At 42.0% G+C, this 13,723-nt stretch overlaps 1 protein-coding gene across 1 annotated transcript in view; it reads right to left on the minus strand.

Moving 5' to 3' along the window:
- The window catches only part of TRABD (TraB domain containing), a 39,719-nt gene extending 35,653 nt beyond the window's left edge, over positions 1–4,066 (minus strand). The window contains exon 1 of the mRNA XM_089524421.1: positions 3,878–4,066. The gene's annotated coding sequence lies outside the window, so the exon portion shown is untranslated. The remainder of the gene's footprint in view (positions 1–3,877) is intronic.
- Between the last annotated feature and the right edge of the window lie 9,657 nt (positions 4,067–13,723).

The following is a 13,723-nucleotide window of genomic DNA, read 5'->3' on the forward strand; positions in this document are numbered from 1 at the left end:
ATTCTACAGCACTGAACAATGGCAGTTAAAGTGGTTTGAACCTAGATTATTTGTGCAATATGGGTGCATCCAAGGCAGTGGGTGGGCACGGGGGTGAAGATAGCACTGGGTGACACCAGGTATGCGCCTCCACCTCCCTGCCTCATGCCACAGGACATGGCACCATGAAATGTCTGCCTCTATGTTTGATCCTGCAGCTGTTTTGGACATCAGCACCCAGAAGCCTTTGCTAGTATGGCCAATGATGAGGGAATCTGGGAGATGAAGTTAAAAACATCTGGAGGGCCAGAGGTTGAGAACCACTGCATATGGTGACTTTAATGTTTAATGGCACACATCAGACATTTTTCTTTGCACTGTCAGAGACTTTGCAAGCATCTACCCATTCACCTATAGTGTGAAGGGCAATCTGTCCCACAATCCAGAACAGTAACTGATACATCCCAGAATGACAACTGTAACATCAACCAAAATATTGTTACCCTGCATGCCACGATCTTGGCCTAAATGATAATGTAATCAACTTTCATGAACTACAACTCACTTTGTCTGAGTGGAGTGGAGTTTATGAAGCTTATGTCATAAAAAAGGCTGTTAGTCTTGGAAGCTGCACCAATTTTATTTTATTTTTGCAACTGACTAACATGGCTACCCCATAAAATGACACATTAACAGCCAAGAAAATTACAGTAATAGCCACATGGTGGCTGTAATATACAATATAAGTTTTATTTTAAACATAGCATAAGCTGGAGAAGTCATGTCCTGGATTTTGTATGCACGACATTCCCTTCTACTTACTACACTTCCACACTACTTGATAGCCAAGTTATTTAGCTAGTGTAACAGTAACAGGTTTCAACCAAAACTTAAACTTTGATTAAAGACAGCAGGAACAAGGTGCTATACAAGACTTTCTGGAAACAGGATTCCACAGATGGGATGCCATTGCTGAAAAACTCCTCTCTGCCTGCCTACTTCATCTGGTGCGGGCATCTAGAAGAGAACCTTATATTAGTAGCTATGGGAGGAGACACTCCTTCAGGTAAACTGTCTGCAATCTGTGACAGCTTTACCACTTAAAAACAGCATTATCTAACCAATGAGTCACTCTGTATTTTGCTTTAATCACCACATGTTTACCACAACATTATTGTGGCAGGCTACATTCATAAAGTGCTACGGGATCCTCTCCCACCAATAACAGAAGCCAATATTGTGGACTATTATCCTGTCACTGAGTCCATAAACCCAACTTTTTGTTTGACTCGAGGATGTAAGTATGATACTACACTGGCAGGCTTATCCCACAGTCAGAGGCTTTAGGTTTTCTGTAACGTGGCTTCAGTAAAATGATTCATTTACATTATCTATATTATATGGCTTATAAGGAGAAAAAGAAAAGTTTATTGAAAACTTTTTGGAAAGGGTACTTATTGCAGGGAGAAGGAATATAAAACCTGAGCTGCCTCTTGAAAGCTTCTCTCGGATTTTCATTCAAAGTCGAGTCCATCCAAAAGGCAAACCATGGCCAGGGCTGCATTGCAACTTTGCTCTTAAAGGAATGGCTCGGGGATGGCAAAAAAGTAAACTGAAGTGCACCCTGTAAATGGCTGGGAGAAGTCAATGGACACTATGCACCTTGTTCTCCCTGTGATAATGGCAGAAGCACTGTGTGCCCATTTAACTGCTACAAGCTGTACCAACTACCCTCCAGGTTCCTGGCAGAAATAATACTAGTTGGGAGGAAGTGCCAGGGTGGGAAGTGAGAAGAGACATCCACTAGATGAGATCACATTATCTTCACTTTTGTTAACTCACTTTCAAAATCAGTAGCCAAAGGGATATTGCAGTACCTCTGAGACTAAAAGAAATTGTTAGCATGAGCTTTCCTAGACTTGAGCCTACTTCCTCAGATGCATTTGGTGGAGTGGAAAGCGCTAGTATTTCCACTCCAAACACATCTGAGAAGCAGGCTTAAGTCTAGGACAGCTCATGTTAAGTAGGCTCAAGTCTAGGAAAGCTACCAACTTCTATCTTTCAGTTAGTCTCAAAGGGGCTGCAAGATCCCTTTGCATACTGATTTTCCAGTCTAAGAGAACGATGTCTTTTATTTCTATCACTTTTAAAAAGATCCCTTTGCATACTGATTTTCCAGTCTAAGAGAACGATGTCTTTTATTTCTATCACTTTTAAGCCTGGTGTACTTCTTCTGCCTCCAGTTTCTTTCAGTTCACTTCTTTAAATCGTCCTGATTTATGGACCCACTCTATCAGTGGTTCCCAACCTTTTTTATGCCTCACACCCCTATGAAATGGTTGATTAATGTCCGCGCTCCCCTACAAAAGTAATTATCACATTTGAATTCAAAGACACAGCTGTGTTAGTCTGGAAAATAAGTAAGCAAAGGGATCTTGCAGCACCTTTGAGACTAACTGAAAGAAAGGAGCCGATAGCATGAGCTTTCATAGACCTGAGCCTACTTCCTCCGATGCATTTGGTGGAATGGAAAGCCTAGGGCAAGTTCATGCTACCAGTTAGTCTCAAAGGGGCTAAAGATCCTTTTGCAAGCTCATTTTCTAGATTAACATAGCTTAGTCTTTCAACTCAGGTGCGATACTACTTTTGTAGCGGGGATGCAAGTATCAACCAAACATTTCTTAGGGGTGTGGGGAATAGAAAAGGTTGGGAACCACTGACAGAGTGGATCCATAAATCAGGACCAAAAGAAAGGAATTAAAGACGTGAACTGAACTGAACAGAACTGGAGACAGAAGCAGACCAGGCTACATTTTGTAAAGTGATAGAAATAAAGACCTAGCTGTGTAAGTCTGGAAATTCTGTATGCAAAGGGATCTTCTTACAGCACCTTTGACTCACTGAAAGAAAGAAGTTGGTAGCATGAGCTTTGGTAGACCTGCACTTACTTAGCATGAGCTAAGCTTTGGTAGACTTGAACCTACTTAGCTTGAGCTTTGGTAGACTTGAGCCTACTTAGCATGAGCTGATCTTTGGTAGACTTGAACCTACTTCGCATGAGCTTTGGTAGACTTGAGCCTACTTAGCATGAGCTGAGCTTTGGCAGACCTGAACATACAGTACTTAACATGAGCTTTGGCAGACTTGAACCTACTTCTCATGAGCTTTGATAGACCTGAATCTCCTTCGCATGATCTTTTGATAGACTTGAAACTACTTTGCATGAGCTTTAGTAGGCAAAAACCTACTTTGCATGAACTTTGGTAGACCTGAGCCTACTTAGCATGAGCTGAGCTTTGATAGATTTGAACCTACTTCGAAAGAGCTTTGGTAGACCTGAACCCACTTCCCATGAGCTTTGGTAGACTTGACCCTTCTTCCTCAGATATATTTAGTGGAGGGGGAACCCTAGGGCTTTCCAGTGCACCAAATGCATCTGAGGAAGTAGGCTCAAGCCTACCAAAAAAGCTCACACTCCCAACTTCTTCCTTTTAAGAGTCTCAAAAGGATCCAGAACACACTGCAGAAACAATCCAGTTCCAGACTGCTTTAACCGCCCCTGGCTCAATGCTAGGGGATTCTGGGAAACTGTAGTTTTGTGTGTGAGAGAGCTCTAGTGGCAGAATAAACTACAATTCCCAGGATCCCCTAGCACTGAGGCCCAGAAAAGTTTCAAAGGCTGCATCCAGACTGTCTGGTTCTCTGCTATGGAATTCTGGGAGTTGGAGTTTGTTGTGGGGCCCACAACAAACTCCAACTCCCAGAATTCCATAGCCCTTGAGCCACAGAAGAGTTAAAGCGGCACCAAACCGGGTTATTTCTCCAGTCTGGATGCCTCCCTGAAACCATATGCCTCCAAAGGAAGAAAAACAACAGCAACCCACAAAAATAAACTTACTTCCTTCTAAAGGACCCAGAACTCCAGTCAAAGCAGCTTCCAGACTGAAGAAAGCAATGGCAAAAGGGAGGGGAAAGACACGCGTCGGAGGAGGGTTCAGACGTGCCTCGCTTCGGAGTCAGAACGCGCCCGGAACTCGGAAGCAGAGGCACCGCGGGTCCAGAGGGGCCGAATAGAGCCGCCCTCCCGAGCCTCGCCGCTCATGAGAGTGACAACACGTTGTGGGTTAGTCATTCATATAGGGAAGGCTGGGGAAGAGCACGCCGCCTTGCATTCTGGGAGTCGTAGTTTCTCCCCCCTCGCTTCCTGCTCCGGCCTTCAAACAGCAAAGGAGGATATCCGACTACATCTCCCAGGGTGCAAAGCGACGCGCATGCGCGCCTTCGCGCAACTCGCCTCCTTTTCTCTAGAGGTCGGATCGGTTTTGTGGTCTCCTTTGCTATTCCGGCTTCTCTACGAAGGCTCCCCGACACACCCTTCCAAACATACCACCTGAAACTGCGATAAAGTGCCCCTCAGCCATCAGTCCCAGACACTAACCCTCTTTGCATATTCATCTACCCCCTGAGAGGCCTTTGCCATTCAACAACAGAGTTTGGAGTTGGTTGTGGAGTCTGTGAAAGGGATTTAGGAGGAGTCCCAAATAGACCACAAGTTGAACATGAGTCCACACTGTGATGCAGCAGCTAATAAGGCCAATGCGATTTTAGGCTGCATCAATAGAAGTATAGTGTCAACATCAAGGGAAGCAATACTGTACACTCATCCTTCCATATTTGCGGCTTTGATTATTCACGGATTCGATTAATTGTGCTTTATTTATATAGCACTGTATATTTGCACAGCGCTGTGCATACAAACAATGAGATAGATAAGAGTAAACCTGCCCATGGCTTAATTTAAACTTAAATCCCCTTCCCCCCAAAAAAATGGCTCCTCTAGGGATTATAAGGGCTGTGCTGCTTGTTCAGCCTGATCCCTTGATGGCCAGCTCTTCCACACTGCAGAAATAAAGTGGTTTGGCACTACTTTAACTGTCATGGCTCCATCCTGTGTAATCCTGGGATTTGTAGTTTGTGGAGGCATTCGGCCTGGACTGTCAGAGAGCTCTGGTGCCTGCCTCCCCAGACTATAAATCCCAGGTTTCTGTGGGATGAAGTCATGGTGGTTAAAGTGGTGTCAGACTCCTTTATTTCTGCAGTGTGGATGCACCAGCTTTGGGTTTGTTAGTATTATAATGACAGAGAGGGAAAGCTGGGTGGATGACTGCAGTCCTACAACTTTTATCTCCATTGAACTCAGTCTTTTGACCCACCTGGGGCTTAGTTTGTGGAAAGACAGGATCTTATAACTTATCTTATAACTTATATTTGTATGATTCCTTTTCTCTGGTGAGCTCCAAGTAGCATAAATACCTCCACTCCTTCCCATTTTGGCCTTACAACAATCCTGTGCTCAAGAGGAGTGTGCTTGTGTAATTGCCCCAAGATCATCCACACTGCAGAAAAAATTCAGCTTTGCACCACTTTGAACTGCCATGGCTCTATATTATAGCATTCTTCTTATAGTTTATTGTGGCACCAGAGCTCTCTGACAGAGAAGGCTAAACAGTTTCACAAAACTACAAATCCCAGAATTCCATTGAGCCAAGGCAGTTAAAGTGGCATCAGACTGGTTTATTTCTGCAGTACGGGTGCAGCCTCAATGCGTTTTATGGTTTAGTGGGAAGTCAGACCTCTCTTTAGAACAGCTAACACTCGACTTCCTACTGCCAACTCTGCACTTATTTATAAGCAAAAACAAATTCTAGTCTTCAATTAGACAAAGTAATGTTCAGTTCTGGGCACCTGATTTTAAGAAGGATATAGACAAGTTGGAGCAGGTTGAGAGAAGGGTAATGAGGATAAATAACAGGAATGAAAAACAAAACTTATGAGTAAAGGTTGAAGGAACTGGGCACATTCAGCTTGGTGAACAGAAGACTGAGGGGTGACATGATTTGCGCTCTTTCAATACCTCAAGGGCTGTTACAGACAGGAGAGGGCAGGCCTGTTCTCTGTCCCAGAGGGTGGGACCAAGCCTAATGGCTTTAACCACTTCTAAAAATAATTTAAGAGTGAGTTGACAATGGAAGCAATTGCCAAGAGAAGCAGTGTCATCTCCTTCTCTGGACATCTTCAAAAAGATGCTGGTAAGATACCTGTTGCAGATGCTTTAGCTGGAGATCCTGCAGGGGTTGGAGTCATGACCCATGAAGCCCCTTCCAATTCTATAAGATTCTATGTATAGAATCATAGAATCATACCGTTGGAAGAGACCACAAGGGCCAACCAGTTCAATCCTCTGCCATCCAGGAAATCACAATCAAAACATTCCCAACAGATAGGAGTTTATCAAACGGGAGGAATTTCTCTTAAATTCAAATGAAAAGAAAGTGGGGCCAGAACGCATTCACTTAGTTGCTAGTTTGGTGCAGTTACATGAATGTGCATTGCGTTCGAACTGGCTTCCCATTGCCTGAAAATAGCTTGCCATTGCCCGAATTTGCGTGTGGCAGTCTATCACGCAATAACGTGAAACCACCTGATTGCGTTCGGACTGATTCCCATTGCCCAAATTTGCATGTAGTGGGTTATCATGCAATAACATTAAACCCCATGATTGCGTTCAGATTGCCATTGGATTATACTTCCAATTTCTCTTGTCTGATAAATTCCATAGCCATTCAGCCTCAGTTTAAAGACCTCCAAGGAAGGAGACTCCTTCACTCTACAAAGGAGAGTGTTCCACTCTCGAACAGCCCTTACTGTCAGGAAGTTCTTCCTAATGTGGAGGTGGAATCTCTTTTCCTGGAGCTTGCATCCATTGCTCCGGATCCTGTTCTTTGGAGCAGCAGAAACGTTTGCTCCATCCTCAATGTGATATCCTTTCAAATACTTAAACAGGGCTATCATACCACCCCTTAACCATCTCTTCTCCAGGGTAAACATCCCCAGCTCCTTACGTCTCTCCTCATAAGGCATGGTTTCCAGACCCTTCACCATTTTGGTTGCCCTCCTCTAGACACACTCTAAACATGTCAACATCCTTTTTGAATTGTGGTGTCCAGAACTGGACACAATATTCCAGGTGGGGCTTGACCAGAGCAGAATAGAGTGGCACTATTACTTCCCTTGATCTAAACACTATACTTCTATTGATACAGCCTAAAATCGCACTGGCCTTGTTAGCTGCCTCATCACATTGTTGTTCAACTTGTGGACTCCTAGGACTTCTAGATCCCTTTCACACGTAGTCTCATTCAGCCAGGTGTCCCCCATCCCATATCTATGCATTTCTCCATGTTGAAATTCATTTTGTTAGCTTTGGCCTAGCTTTCTAATATACTAAGATCATCTTGAACTTTGATCCTCTCCTCTGAGGTATTAGCAGCTCCTCCTAATTTGGTGTCATCTGCAGATTCGATAAGCATGTTCCTTAATCTTTCATTAAAGTCGTTGATAAAGATGTTGTTGAATAGCACTTGGCCCAGGACAGAGGCCAGTGGCAGCCCACTGGTCCCTTCTCTCCAGGATGAGGAGGAGCCAGTGCTGAGCATATTTTGGGTTTGGCCGGTCAACTAATTACAAGTCCACCTAAGATAGAGATCTCTTTCACAAAATCAGTGAAATAAAACAGAGAAGGCTAAATGCCTCACAAAACTACAAATCTCAGGATTCCATAGCAATGAGCTATGGAAGTTAAAGCACTGTCAAACTGCATTCATTCTGCAGCGTAGATGCAGCCAAGGTCTAGTGATGCCTGTCAAGCTGATTGGTTTTATAAGGGGATATATTTGTGAAGGAGAGGCCATCAGTGGTTACTATTCAGTGTGGCTATGGGTTACTTTAAGTGTATCATTTGCTGGGGAACATGAGATGGAGGATGCAGTTGCACACATCCTATGGTGCGTTTCCTGTGGACAATGGCTGTATGAACAGAATGTATGTAGGCTTTTGCTCTGTAGCTCTTTTTCTGTTGTTAGGAACAGGAACACTCCTGTTGTTTGGGAAGCTACATAGCAACACTTTGTTGCAGGTACCATCTGTTAACCTTCTGCTAGCAATCACAACTTAACACTTCCACTTTCTGGTTTGCGGAGTGTTATGCTTTACTTCCATAATTCAATCAGTCTCGTTTCCCTGCTTGAATCACATCCTAATTCAGAACATTAGCAAGACTGCCCCCAAGTGGAGATACATTTAAGATCCAATAGAGTAGTTTTCAAAGAAGTAGCCATGCTAGTCCCTTGCAGCATAAAAAGCTGGAAGGGGAGGGGAGGGGAGGGGAAAAAAGAATGTGGCAACAACTTTAAGACTTTTTTTTTTAATTTTAGCATGAGCTTTCATGAATATATAGTTCTTCAGATGAAGTATAGGTTGGTATGAAAACCTCATGTATAGAGCATATTTATACAGTTGTGGGAGTGAGATAGAATGTAATGGAAGCTAGAAAGATGCAAATCATATCCCTTGCACTCATTTTTCAAATGCCTGAGTGAGATGATGGAGGTCTTTCACAACTTTACGGTAGTCAGTCAGTGCTGATGTGTGAAAACAATAAATTTGCTTATCAAAAGTCAGTTCCCCTGGATTCAAAACTCTCTGAGAAGATTCCATTTGTTATTATGTGCAGTAGTGAGGACTCTTGTATTAATGGATGTGGTGTGCCATAAAGCCCTGTTTTGTTCATACCTCTGCTAATGGATTGGAATTTGCGAATATAATTTAATTCAGCTATTTCTCTTTCTACTCTTCCTTTGCAATTTCCTTGTTCAAGGGCTGTGAACTGTAAATCTCTCACTGTATATCCTGGAAGGCTGAAGTGTACTGCAACTCGTTTGGGTGCATTGCCATTGCTAATGTCAGATTTGTGTCCATTTATCCTTTGTGTAGAGGTGAGAGAGGCATTGCTGACATAGGATGGCATCTATCACATCGGAGGGGGAGCAAATAAATGCACATCTAATGTTGGGGGTGATATTATTGACTCCTATAACATTGTTCCCACAATAGATGTGGGGCAGATTTTCCATTTGGGTTTGGGCCAAGGCCTTGTCCCTGAATTACCATCCCTGTTACGTTTCCTGTTGTAAGTGAGTAGTTGTTTAAGACTGTGTTTTTAAAAGTCATTTGGTTTAAACCATGATTTAAATGAGCCAGCCCTGCTTTGAGAAAAGATTGCATTAATAAAAGTTTCTTACCTCACATTTTAAAAGCTATTGTTGTTGTTGTTGTTGTTGTTGTGTGCCTTCAGCTTGACACTGACTTACTGCAACCCCATCACAGGGCTTTCATTACAAGAGTTACTGTATTTAGACCCAGATCATATAGTGAGTCTTAAAAGAGCTGACCAGCAAACACAAACTGCTAACAGTCTTGTGTTGAAACCCAGTGATCAGAGAAGGAAATGATGGAAGGAGAGAAAGATCTACTGGAAATAAAATATTAGGGAGAAGGAGAGATAAATAGAACTGGGCTGCTGGTAGGACTAATGGGTTTTAAAGGTGGGTGAAGTTGGGTACTTTTGCTAGATATTTTAGATTTTTAACGGGCAGCTTGACTGTACTGTGAAAGATCTGGGCATTTCTCTATTTCTTTTCAATACAATGTACAACCAAAGACTAAATAACACTCTTCAATAGTTGTTGAGCAGTAAATCACATACAGTACATCTACCTGTAACATGCAGATGAGACAGATCATATTATAATATACCTGTGTATGTTTGGCTCCACGTTCTTCCGTCCTTGGAATGAACTGATAGGTACATGTTTCCCCCAAACACTACAAACATGTGCATCTTAAATATCATGTTTGGTTGTTTTGGAAGTTTATCTTTTAAATAAAAAAGTTGTTTTCCTTCATTAAGTTGTTGCTATTTTAAATGAAACTACAATTGGATTTTTATACCCAAGTACATTTTCTATCTGACATGCCTTTTTGTCAAGGTTTATGATTCCTTTATCAGAAAACCTTTAAATACTATGTTGGAAGTAACTCCAGTCTTCAGTATCTCTGAAGTCATCTGCTCCTGACTGATGCTGAATATTTTGCTTCTCACTCCTGATGATGATTTTGTTTGTTTGTTTGTTTGTTTATATGACCCACAATAAGGAAAGTTAAGGTTGTTATTGGAAGCTACACCTACACATTGTTGTTGTTGCTGTTGTTGTGTGCCTCCTAGTCACTTTTTGACATATGGCAACCCTAAGGCGAACCTAGATTTCTGTCTTCAGAAGATGATGATTTCTCAGAGAGTGGAAGAAGTAGGGAAAGAGCCATGTTCTGCAACCTGAAGCTTAACAAACAGGGAGATCAGAGATGGCTGAAACTGAAGGTATAATGTTGACTGGATATGAGGATTTGTACAGGTTGGACAGATCTGGAACTTCTTACGGCCTGGATAAAGTATTTTGTTTGGCGGTTAAAGCAGCCATTGTATGTCAATCATTAAACCATGCAAATTTCTTCTCTAGAAATAGCACAAATTGCTGATCTTCAATGTAGATTGCTATTTTTTCCCCAGGAAGCTTTCTATTACTTTGTGTGTATGTGCCTTCAAGTCATCTGTCAACTTATGGCGATACCATGAATTTCATAGGGTTTTTCTTAGGCAAGGAATACTCAGAGGTGGTTTTGCCAGTTCCTCCTTCTGAAACATAGCCCACAACACGATATTCATTGGCAGTCTCTCATTCTAGCACTAACCAGAGCTGACCCTGCTTAGCTTCCAAGATCAGATGGGATCTCTGGTGCATTTGGGGGTAATTTAAGGTTTGTGTGTTTATATAGAACTAGACAGTATCTCATTCTTTTATTATTACTAGTGGTGCAGTGGTGGGAATACAAAATTCAGTAAAAAACACACACTGTAAAAGCAAGTCAAATTAACCAGTTCATGATTGCAGCTGTGAGATGTTTCCAATGAATACAAAACATGGCATCTCTATTTTGTGTTAACATAGCAACACATAAAGACAAGATTTCAGATTTTGAATGAACACATGGTGTTGCTTAAACTAGCATTCTCATTTTCAGATTAATGTGGTTTTTAATATGTTTTTTAATATGTTTTTTTTATCCCTAATCCAAAAATGTTCTAAACTTGTTTTCATGAGTGGCTGAGATAGTGATTGCTTTCTGATGGTTCAGTATACTCAAGCTTTGTTTCATGCACAAACATATTTAAAATATTGTATAAAGTTATCTTCTGTCTACATATATAAGGTGGATATGAAACATAAATCAATTTAATGTTTAGATTTGGGTCCCATCTCCAAGATATCTCTATATGTAAATAGTCCAAAATTTGGGGAGGGGGAATCTGAAACTCTTCTGGTCCTGAGCATTTTAGATGATACTCATCCCGTATTAATTATAGCTCACTTTACTGATTGTTAGGAGTCTCGGATGGATTAATAGATTAGACCAAGTTAGATGGATCACTGGGGCTGCATTTGCACTGCAGAAATAATCCAGTTTGACACCACTTTAACTGCCATTGCTCAGTGCTATACAATTCTGGGAACTAATTTGTTGTGGCACTAGAACTCTCTAACAGATAAGGCTTAATGTCTCACAATACTACAATTTCCAGAATTCCATACCATTGATCCATGGCAGTTAAAGTGGTGTCAGACTGGATTATTTCTGCAGTGCAGATGCAGCCTAGATGAGATGGACAAAGTGTAGCCTATGGATTGATTGTGGTCACCCTAGAGTCATCTTTGTGGCCTCCAGAGGCCACATTTTGGAGCACTTCTTTCGCTCCAAATGCCCCAAAATGATCTCTAGCAGATGTAGAGGGCATTTCTGCATTTTTGAAGTCCCCCTTGGATCTCCCAGGAGTCAAAACAAAAATCCCAAAATACCCGCTAGGTGCCTGGGAACGTCCAAAAGCATGCCCCAATGCAGAATAGTAGTTAGTAAAGAGTCAGATAACCTGTCTGTGGTGGCTCTTATAAAAGCAAACCTTGCCTTGGGCAAGTGGATTTTAATACATTGGTGGGAAAGCTCGGCACTATTAGGTTATCTGCTATAAAATAAAAAAGATTTGCTAGTTTTAAACATTGTCTTCCTGACCAGTCTTCTGTATGTTGATACAGAAACTGCAAATAGAAAATATACTGTGTCCAAAACTAATCTTGTGCTGCCAGCTGCAGAATCCTTTCATTTTATGACTTCCAGTTCAAAGCAAACAGCAAATAATTGATCCTTTAGACAGCTCTCTATTTATTAAGCCTTAAATCAATCAAATGGAAATCTAAACTGTCTATTTATGTCACCATCCTGGAATCCCACATTGTTCGCTATGTATGAAAGTCAGCACAGGAGCAAAAAGGGTGGGCATTCAGCTCAGAAATCCTCATTATCTCCACACAGTTGTCTGGTTTCCTGGAGGAATTTTTTCTTTCATAGATAAATGTATGGTTTAGTGGGAGGAAAAACCCTTTAAGAACAGAAATGTGACTTTCCTTCATTTCCATAACGTGGCATGATATTGTCCGTCATCCTGTATCCCAGAGGCTCTCCTGTATTTGAAAATGCTGCAGTTCCATAGCATTATTCATCATGGAACACTATAACTGCATAATATTCTCTCCTTAATGTTTTATTCTTACATCCCTTATCTGTGGGAGTTTCCAACTGTGGGTGTTCCTAGCACTAACAGTCAAAAGACTAACTAGTTTATCTCTCCCTGTTTTTTGGAGAAAAGGAAAACAACAACTACAGAAGAAGCAGTGTGGAAACACGGCAAAATTACATGTGGAAAACAATGTTGTCTGAACCTCTCATACAGTTCAGTCAATGAGGCAGGACAATTGCATGACAGAAGTCATGCGGAAGAAGACCCAGTTCATCTGGAAGTACCCTATCCTGCAAATTCCTGGCATCTTCTGCACTAAGAAATACATGTCATCTGCTTGAAACTCTGGAATGGGAACTTCTAGCATGTTTTAGCGCTGGCTGGGAAAGACTGGAAAATGTGGCAATCTTCAACTTGGGGTGGGGAGAGCATTATGTTTAAAAAGAACCCATATCTCTAGACATGGGAAGTATCAGAAAGAACAAACAGCTGTGGAGGGAAATCGGTTCTCTGTGGCAATTAAGTGCAAAGCAATCTTTGAGCGATAAAATCTTGCTAGAAGAAGCGAGAAGGCAGAGACCATGACGAGTGAATTAGCAGCTGGTATACCAAGGTGGGGCATGCAACTCGAGAAGCAACGACTGAAGGAAACTCTGGAATGGGAAGAGAAAAGACAACCCTCATCTCCCAATGAGAGTCTCTGGTGTGCCGAGACAGCATGTACTTCAAGCCCAGCACTGGTCCAAGACAACAATTTCACTGGAGAGACAGTCCAACTGGTGTGTGATCTTCCTGACAGTCCAACCTGTTACTCTGCTGGAAGCCCAGCCACTGATGAGTCAGCCTATAAAGAAAAAGGGATTTATAACTGCTTTTGACAAGTGAAGCAAGCAGAGAACAGAGAGATCCACAGTTCCTGTCTGTGGCAGCTGCCCTGGAAACCCTGCAATAATATTCACCAGCACAGAACAGCTCCAAAGACCACCACAACCACCACCACCATCATCATCATCATCTATCAAAAGCAACCTGAGGAAGTACTCCACATTTCTCAGAAACCCCCAGTGAAAGCAACAACTACCACACAGCTTGTAAGGTAAAGAGTAACCTCTTGATGTGGCACCCAGGAACATTGATTAGAAGCATCTAAGCATCACGTCTTCTTCCAAATCAGTCACCATCACTGAAGAAATTGATTTTGATCACCATAAAGGTACC

This window comes from Sceloporus occidentalis, unplaced genomic scaffold (assembly GCF_023333645.1).
Source record: "Sceloporus occidentalis isolate IW3139 unplaced genomic scaffold, rSceOcc1.0.p SCAF_5, whole genome shotgun sequence".
NCBI classification, from domain to species: Eukaryota; Metazoa; Chordata; class Lepidosauria; order Squamata; family Phrynosomatidae; genus Sceloporus; species Sceloporus occidentalis.